The sequence below is a fragment of the Papio anubis genome, chromosome 12, assembly GCF_008728515.1.
Source record: "Papio anubis isolate 15944 chromosome 12, Panubis1.0, whole genome shotgun sequence".
Classification (NCBI taxonomy): domain Eukaryota; kingdom Metazoa; phylum Chordata; class Mammalia; order Primates; family Cercopithecidae; genus Papio; species Papio anubis.
In genome coordinates, this window is record NC_044987.1 from 47,965,222 (window position 1) to 47,975,375 (window position 10,154).

The following is a 10,154-nucleotide window of genomic DNA, read 5'->3' on the forward strand; positions in this document are numbered from 1 at the left end:
ATTATTAGTATTTTGGGTATAATAACTATATTTATGAATAAAATGACATCTGATATTTGCTTCAAAATGATCTAGTGAGGGTGGGCAGATAGATGAAACAAGACTGGCTATGAATTTGATGATTGTTATGTTTGGTGATGCACACAGAAGGGATCATTGCACCATTCACTCCACTTCTGTAAAAATAAAAAGTTAAAACCCTCTAGTCAAATCGGTCCCTCTTATCTTTGGTAATGCTCTCTGTTCTGAAATTTGCTTAAGAGGAACTTTTCCATTTTCGTACTATAGAAATAGTCTCCTATATTTTGTCTTACTATTAATTTTTTTTTTATTTAGCTCTTTAGTCAAGCTGAAAGTTACCTTGTGTTTGGTAAAAATCTAACTTTTATTTTTTTGATACGGAGTCTCACTCTGTCTCCCAGGCTGGAGTGCAGTGGTATGAGCTCAGCTCACTGCAACCTCCACTTATTGGGTTCAAGCAATTCTCTTGCCTCAGCCTCCAGAGTAGCAGGGATTACAGGCTTGCACCACCATGCCCAGCTAATTTTTGTATTTTTGGTAGAGATAGGGTTTTACCACGTTGGCCAGGCTAGTCTTGAACTCCTGACCTCAAATGATCCACCCGCCTCAGACTCTCAAAGTGCTAGGATTACAGGAGTGAGCCACCATGCCCGGCCCCAAAAATCTAACTTTTGTTTTCCAAACGGAAAGCTAATTATCCAGTGTGACTTATGGGATAATCCTTTTTTTTTATTTCCAATCTTAAATGTCACCTTTTATCTCTAACAAATTCCCATCTATGCATATGCCTGTTTCTGGGCTCTAGAATGAATTTACTGAGTCTGCTTTATTAACTCATTGTTTTCATTACCATCTCTCTCTTCCAAATGAGCTTTAGAATCAGCTCATCAAGTTCCAGAAAAAAAACATTTCTGGTTTTTTAATTGAGATTTTATTAGGTTTATAGATCAGTTTTTTTTTTTTTTTTTTTTTTTTTTTAAAGACAGGGTCTTACTCTGTTGCCCAGGCTAGAGGGCAGTGGTGCGATCTCGGCTTACTACAACCTCAGCCTCCCAGGTTCAAGCGATTCTCATGCCTCAGCCTTCTGAATAGCTGGGATTACAGGCATGTGTCACCATGCCGGCTAATTTTTGTATTTTTAGTAGAGACAGGGTCTCACCATATTGGCCAGGTTGGTCTCGAACTCCTGACCTCAAGTGATCTGCCCGCCTTGACCTCCCAAAGTGCTGGGATTATAGGCATGAGTCACCGTACCCAGCCTTATAGATCAATTTGAGGAGAACTGACACCTTCACATTACTGATCCTTCATCCAGGAAATGGTACATCTCTCCCATTATTTTTTGTTGTTTAGTGAAGTCATAAAGAATATTTATTGCTAGATTTAAGTATTTTTATTTTCTAAAACTTCCCGTTCTCTTCATTTGGGAATTAATGTAAGATTTTTATTAACTTTTTTTAATATTGAGCATCAAAAACTGCTTAGACAACTGTAGGTTTGCTAGTTTCTCACCTTGTCACTGTTGCTTGTATATAGCATCTTCTTTTCTTAAATTTAATTTTCCTTCATGGCTCACTGCAGCCTTGACTTCCTGGAATTAAGTGATCTTCCCACCTCAGTCCCCTAAGTAACTAGGACTACAGGCACGTGCTACCACACCTGGCTAATTTTTGTATTTTTGGTAGATACAGGATTTCCCTGTGTTGACCAGGCTGGTCTTGAACTCCTGAGCTCAAGCAATCCACCCTCCCTGGCCTCCCAAAGTACTGGGATTATAGGTGTGAGCCACCACCCCGGCCTAGTTTCCTATTTCTGTTTTGAGGTACCCGACTTAATGTTCTACAAGCAGTAATCAGTTTAAATTTTGTGGACCAACTAGGTAAAGCAGTTAATTATAATTATGCTATCATCATGCATGAATATAAATTAGAGTGGTGCAAATGCTTCAGTTGAGGTCTTTTAAGTTTTTACGTCCACTAAATTAAAGATTGAGTAGCAAATCGAAATTAAAACTAGAGGAAAAGTCAAAGTTCAGCTTCTAGCTAGAGTCATTATAGCAACTCCAGGAAATAAATCTGCATGCACAGAAGGGAGAGCAAGAGGAAATAACTGTTAATCTCTAATATGAGCTCCAGGCAATTGTTTTTCTATTTCTTCAATACTTTCATGTTGAGATGACTAGAATTATGATTTTTTCTTTCATGTATTCCATTATATTCTCTGTCATATTTTTCTCTTGAAACCTGTCTCAGGAAGAGCCAACTTTCTGAAGGAGACAGAATCATCATGCCTTCACATTCCTAAAGATGGGGTAACCTGGGTTTGTTCTTTCTCTCTCCATATATTTTTAATATGGAAACTTCATGAATTTGTGTTTCATTCTTGTGCATGGGCCATGCTAATCTTCTCCATATCATTCCAATTTTAGTATATTTGCTGCCGAAGCCAGCACAGGGTTTGTTCTTTCTAATCTCATTTGGTTCATTCATTCATTCATTCATTCAACAAATATTCATTGAGCATCTATGACACTGGTTTTCAACCTGGTTACATAATGAAACCACCCAGGGAACATTTCCAAAATACCATTACCAGTTTTCACCCATAGATTAATGGAACCTAGGCCACACCTATACATTTCTAAAGCTCCTCAAGCAATTATGATGCATATGAGGGTTGAACACAGCTGCCCCATGATATATTAGGTCCTGCGCAAACAAGAGGGGATGCAAATAAAAATAAATAATTGCTAACATTTATTGAGAATGCATACTGTATGTCAGGCACTATTCTCAGTTCCTTATGTGTTTTAACACATTTAATCCTCTCAACAACCCTAGAAGGTAAGTATTATTCAGTCTCACACGAAAACTGAAGCACAGAGAGGCTAAGTAACTTGTCCAAGGTAACACATCTAGGAAGCGGCAAAGTCAGGTCCTGGAGTCCATCCTCACTTTTCTATGGTCCATCCATAGTATCATAGTCGAGCAAATAATGAAAACACAGGAGATATGTATCAAGAACACCTAAAGTGACAGGTGGAGGAAGGAGATAGGGTCAGGAAGGCTTCCTGTAGGAGGGGGCACTTCAATTAAATAGAGAAAAAATGGAAACCAGAGAGGCAAAGTGGGGAGTAGAGTTCCTCAGATTCCTTCCTCCCTTGTCTTGCTACACAACCTGCCTCCCCTAGTCCCAGGAGCTCCGTCCTCCCTCTTCTCCACACTGAAAACACTGGAATGCCCTCAATCATCCTTAATACGCCTAACATTTCAACTGGGAAGTCTGAAGTCATGCACAATTACTCATGCAATTTTTCCTCCAGACAATAGGTCCTTCTGTGTGCTTCTCATTCAAATATATAAAGCTTCACTCTGTTGTTTTAAAAAAGTCTTTGTTGTAGAAACAATTCACAAATGTGTCAAACAAACATTGGTTCCCCACCCCCTTCTCTGTCCCCTCACCTGATTGGGATGCTAGCCTGCCAGGGACGTGTGCCCGCTTGCCGACTCTGCCCAGAATGGAAGCTAGCCCTGCATTTCACTTCACTTCTAACCAAGTGGGGCTCTAAGTTTAAGTTTGAGGTTAACCTCAGGGGGCATTTAGCCACACCTGCCACCCCCTCTGCCTGGCCTCAGGGGTGGGAACAGACTTCTGTTGGAGAAAGGGAAATGCTTGATGCTGCTAATTAACTGTGGGAGGAAAGGAAACCCTCTCCAGACACCAAAAATACCAAAGAAGAACATTATAAAAAGCAGCCTTTGTACCAGCCAGCCACATCATGCAGCCCAGCCCAGGCTGGGGCTGGAGGGAAAAATAACAACTCTCACAGCCACTAAGTTCCTGCATCCCAAGTGGGCACCTCAGGAGGTCATGCCCTAAGTGAATGTCTGCTAGAGGAGGGGGTTCCAGGACCATGGCGGGAGTCTGGCTGCCTTCCCAGCTGGCCTTTGGCAAACCACAGGAAGCTGCCTGAAGCGGCATGTTTATAAGGTGACTTGTGAGACTTCCTTAGAATAGCAACAGGCCTGTTTCATAACTTAAAAGCCGAAGAGTGTGTGTCTGTGGAGGTATGAGGTGGAGCTGCAGGACCTTACTTTAGAGTCTGGGTAATCTCACTAAGGCAGGTTGCTTTCCCACCCTGTGCTTATCAATTTAGGGGCTGATCCTCGCTCTGCAGATGGGACTATCTTAAACAGAGAAGTGTCACCTACCAGCCAGCCCAAATCCCTGAGGCTTGAGTGCTACAGGGCTGAAGTGAGTTTGAGTATCTGGGAGATACTCCCAGATACTCCCCTCAGACTAGAGGGGAGTCTGTTGGGGAGGGCTGGAGTTGCTTTGAGAATTGGGATTTGTTCACAAGTAGGAGGGCAGTCAGGCTTTTTGGCTGGGATCTTAAGTTAAAGAGGCTGCAGAATTTGGCTGCTGACCAGTATAGGGGAATGAGGTGAAACCCGAGGGTGGCCTTAGAATGGAGGATTGAGGACCTTAGAATTTGAAAGCTGCCAGAACTACATTGGAGGTTCTTGGAGGGCATGTTTACAGGGTCTGCCTTCTTTTATAGGGGCTGGGACTGATTCCCAAGACTCTAAATTGCCAAAACCAGGAAGTTGGGGTACTAGGATTTCATACCAGGCAAGTTTCCCAGTCTCTCACTCCAATAACATTTTTGCATCTGGGCAGACAAGGGGGAGATTCCGCCACAATAATACCACATGTGCAGGATCCTTGGCAGCTGCGCGTGTGGTGGCACATCCCTTTCCCTCCCTTCCTGTTGATATACGATCTCCTTTATAGACTCCTCAAGTGTCAGAGCTGAAAAGATTTTAGAAGCCATGTAGACCAATTATTTTATTGAACAGGAAAGGAAACAGAGAACCAGATAAAAATGAAGGGCACAAGGACATATAGCTAGTTAGTAATCGCTAGGATTGAAGCCAGTTTTGTTGACAACCAGTCCGGGGATTTTTCCACAACACCACGCCCTTTATAACAAATAACATTCATATACCAGGGGCTCCTACCCATTCCATATTGTATTTCCCGTTTTACTCTCTTCCACGGAGACTGCCTTGAACTGCACCTTGCTCATAGTTAAATGACTTTCTGAAAAGTTTCCACTATTTGGTATTTTGACAATAATAATAATAATAATAATTTAAAAACCCTACTAGGTTAGAAAGAAAGAGGTTATCACAGCCAGAGGCTGCCCATGTGAAATGTGACCAGGGTGGAGGAGCAAATTCCCAGAGTCTAAGGCCTTGCTGCTCAAAGTTGTCCATGGACCAGTAAGCATGGGTATCACCAGGGAGTCCCACCCAGATCTGCGGAATCATAATCTGCATGTTAACAAGAGCCTACATGATGTGACTAAGTTTGAGTAGTAGTACCTCTTTGAGGCAAGGCTCTGCAAAAAATCCTTCTCTTCCTCTTCCTCCCCAAATGCTTAACCTTCTACCATCTCACTCTTGCTCCTTTATTCCACATGCTCTGTCCAGTGTCACTCTGTTAATCTGGTTCTGCCTTTTCTTGAAATTTTAAAGCCACAAAGGGGTGGAGGGGGGGTCGGAGACGGGGGGACTGGGTGTATTTTAATAGGGGACTGAAAATGGAAACTTTTGAGAAAAATAAAATATGGCCAATTGGGAAGATCTTTTGCAGCTCCAATGTCACGTTGTTAATGTCGAAATATAAACATCTACTATGTTTATATTGGCTTACTTGTAAAATCATCAACTTTGGTTATATTTAGGAATCTGATGGCTTGGAAAGCACACTGAAAAACTCTGAGAACAAAAATATTTTTCCCTTTAACTTTATGGAAAATAAGAAAATCTCTTTCAAAAAAACAATTCCAAGAACGTCTTTTCTCTACTTTATTATCCTCATCCACCATGGCACCATCGTACACTTTTTCCTCTTAGCTTTCTTGCTCTCTTTGTTCCTAGTTCAGTTTTCTCATTTCATTTACATTTTTTTAAAATTGGGGTTTTCTTACTATTTATTTTTTATTTAAAAATTAGGAAATAGAGAAGTAAAAGAAAGCACAACAGAATCCCGCTGATGTAGAAACTATGTAAACTTCTTATATGAAAGTATCTTAAACCGTTTTGTGCATATATTTGTTAACAAAAATGGGATAATTCAGAATATAATAATTAATATCTACTTACTTTTAAGTGGAACTATAAATTACTAACTTCTTTATATCTGTGAATATACCTCAACAACATTATTTTTGTTAAATTCTGCCATTGAAATTGTATCATGATTGATTTGGTAATATTTCTCTTGCTGAATACTTAGGTACTTCAGACTTTTCACTGTTAAAAGCACTACTGGGCATGGCACAGTGGTTCATGCCTGTAATCTCAACACTTTGCGAGGCTGAGGCAGGAGGATTGCTTAAGGCTAGGAGTTCAAGACCAGTCTGGGCAAAATAGTGAGACCCTCGTCTCTATAAAAAAAATTAGCTGGACGTGGTGGCCCACCCCTGTGGTCCCAGCTACTCAAGAGGCTGAGGTGGGAGGATCTCTTAAGCCTGAAAGGTCAAGGCTGCAGCGAGCCATGATTGCATCACTGTGCTCCCGCTTGCAACATAGCAAAATCCCATCTCAAACAAACAAACAAAAAGGAAAAAGAAAAATAGAAAAGCAGTGAAAAGCAATACTGCATATTCTTAATGATTTTATTACCTTAAAAAACTATTTAATTAAGTCATGAACACATAAAGGCATCATTACACTTGTGAAAAAAATTTAAGATAACATGAAATCCTTTTTGACCCTCATTGCCAGCCCTGGTTCCCTTCCTCTCCCTCCTCCCTTGTTCCAGCTCTCCTACTCCCACGCATCTCAAGGAATCCAATCATCAACCCAATTTTGATGGGGATGCATGCGGTGCAGGGCACAGAATTAAGTAATGTAAAGATTTCAGTCAATGACACAGTCTCCACCCTAGTGAGGGAGAACAGGCATGCATTCATGGGGAGATGCAAATAACAATTATAAGCCATACACTGTACCACCGAGCTCAAGTTAAGGTTAGGCAAACTGAGAACAGTCCCAATTACTGCTGAGTGCACATGAAGTCCTCTTCAATTTTCAGCAGGATCACTGCTCCAGGTTTTTACTTGATCTCCTTGCCTATAATCTCTCCCTTTCAACCCATCCAGTTTACTGCTGATAAAATAATCTCAAAAGCCACTCTTCTGATATGTATGATCTTGTTCATTCCCTACTCCTCTTATTCTGCCTGCTAAGAGTTTAAAGACTCAGCTCAAACTTTAATTTACTCAGTTTGCAGCTACTGAGCACACATTAGGTGCTAATCACCTCTTCTAAAGCTTTCCTCACTCTAGGTTCCGTGAGCAACTCCCTCTTGGTTTTTTAACAGATTCTACTTTGTTGGGACTGTTATTTTTCTGGCCTACCTCGACCCCAAACCATGAGTTCTTAAAGTACAGGACCTCCATCTTATCAATCTTGTACCCTCAGCACCCAGTACAGTGCTGGGTACATAGTTGACGCTTATATTTGTCTGCTCAATGAAAAGAACAAATAAATGAGCTTCCCAGAAATGTCCCACTGGTTCTTAATGTACTTTTAGGATTTGGAGGTTACTTCTTGCTTAGAGTAAGAAGCAACTGCATTAGGTGGCGGGAACAGAGGCAGCCTTTGAGGTGACATGTCCTAGCTCCTTAAAGGGACGTGTTGGTTCTTGCCCCATTCGAAGTCTTTGGATTCTACATTTGAAACAAACAGCCTATTGCTGTCTTTGCAATGTAAGAGGTACTAAGGAAGTGTTTGTTCAAAAAATAAAGAAAAGAGTTTTTTGTTGTTGTTGTTTTTATTTTTTGAGATGGAGTCTCGCTTTGTCGCCTAGGCAGGAGTGCAATGGCACAATCTCAGCTCACTGCAACCTCTGCCTCCCAGGTTCAAGTGATTCTCCTGCCTCAGCCTCCTGAGTAGCTGGGATTGCAGGCGCCTGCCACCTCGTCCAGTTAATTTTTGTATTTTTAGTAGAGACGGGGTTTCACCATGTTGACCAGGCTGGTCTTGAACTCCTGACCTCAGGCGATTCATCCGCCTCAGATTCCCAAAGTGCTAGGATTACAGGTGTAAGCCCCCACACCCGGCCAAAGGAAAAGTTTTAAAAAGATCCCAACTTTCCCTAGTTAGGAATTGAAAGTTTGTAAAGCTCAAATCTGTTCATGTTGCCCCCTTGCCTAAATCCCTTTGGTTGTTTCCCATTGCTGTTAGGATAAAGTTCAAAATTTTAAACTTGACCAACAAGGCCCCACATGGCATGAAGGCTGCCAACCTCACCAACATCCTGTCACATCTTCTTCTTAGGTCTCTTTACACTCCAGCCCCACAAGTAATTCCTTTGTTTCTCATGGGCACCACACTTCTTCAAAAATGCTTCTTTTGCCTGGAACACTCTCTGCTCTAACCGACACCCACACCCATGGCCTCACACTTCCCCATGTCACCTGGCTTATTGTCCTGCATCCTCTTGTCTCAGCTTAGCTGTCACTGCCTAGGGAAGCCTCTCTGGATCACACTCTAACTTATGTCACCCCGCTGTGCACTTGCATAGCACTCTGCATTTTTCCCTTACAACACTTCTTATTCGTATAACTTGATAGTTAAGTGTGTATTATTGAATGTTTTATTCTTATTCCCCACCTCCTGATTCCAGACTATAAACTTCAGGAGGACAGGATCCATGTCTGTTCTGTTCACTACTTTATTGAAAGGGTTTTACCTACATTATTTCATTCAGTTGAACAATCCTGCAAAGCAGATATCCTCATCCTTATTCGGCAGATGTGATAGTGATGTGTGAAGCTGATAGACTTGTGTGATAACATCAAGATTTGAGCGTGGTTCCATCCATATTTCTAAAGGGCTAGAAGTTTGTTTATTTGGGTTTTGGATTATCAGGACCTGAACTCGAAGTCCTCCTGAACTAGAGTCCCAGTTCCACCACTTTCTAATTTTATTTTATTTATTTATTTTTGAGACAGAGTCTCATTCTATTGCCCAGGCTGGAGTACACTAGCATGATCTCGGCTCATTGTAACCTCTGCCTCCTGGGTTCAAGTGATTCCCCTGCCTCAGCCTCCCAAGTAGCTGGGATTACAGGCGCTTGCTACCACGACCGGCTAATTTTTGTATTTTAGTAGAGACGGGGTTTCACCATGTTTGCCAGGCTGGTCTGGAACTCCTGACCTCAGGTGATCTGCCCACCTCGGCCTCCCAAAGTGCTGGGATTACAGGTGTGAACCACTGCACCTGGCTCTAATTTTGTAATTCTAAGTGAGCCTCTTCATATATATAATAGGGATAATATTACTTATTTTATCTATCTCATAATATTCTTTAGAGGACCAAATGAAATAATAGATATGAAGTGCATGGTAGACTATAATCCACTCTACCAATATAAGTGAAATAAGCAGCTTTTTAAAAAAAAATTTGCAACTTCCACCTCCTAGGTTCAAGCGATTCTTATGCCTCAGTCTCCTAAGTAGCTAGGATTACAGGAGCACAATACCAGGCCTGGCTAATTTTTAGTAGAGACACGGTTTTACCATGTTGGCCAGGCTGGTCTCAAACTCCTGACCTTAGGTGATCTACCCGCCTTGGATTTGACCTTCCAAAGTGCTGGGATTACAGGCATGAGCTACCCTGCCCGGCCTCAAGCAACATTTCTTATCAGGCTCCAGCGCATAACGGCTGCTGCTTATCTGGTCAGCCATTCTGGACACGAGTTTCTTGAATAAAATTGTCAGTGTGGAGACACTGAGTCCAGGTGTCTCTGTACATTATCTAGTGGAGGTTGTTAGCCCAGGACTGAAATTGGCAACAAAAAGATTAATTTTGAATGACTGCATCCATTTTACAGAATGAGGACTGTACATTTAGTTTTTTCATAATGTAAATAAGGACAATAAAGAATATGCAGTGGAGTTCTTGTATGTAACCTCCAGTCCCTGCTCACTGAGGAAAAGAGGAAACGGTTAGTTAAGTGTAGTTAATGATTAGTATTAATGGTTAAGCACTTAGGTTTTGGAGTCAGACAATTGAGTTCAATTCTCTCAGCTCTACATTTACCAACAAGGAAAACTT

At 41.5% G+C, this 10,154-nt stretch overlaps 1 non-coding gene across 1 annotated transcript; it reads right to left on the reverse strand.

The window, feature by feature from the left end:
- Positions 1-2,366: 2,366 nt before the first annotated feature.
- Positions 2,367-2,472, reverse strand: LOC116269840. Its single transcript, XR_004177660.1, has one exon. It is a non-coding gene; the product is annotated as a U6 spliceosomal RNA (small nuclear RNA).
- Between the last annotated feature and the right edge of the window lie 7,682 nt (positions 2,473-10,154).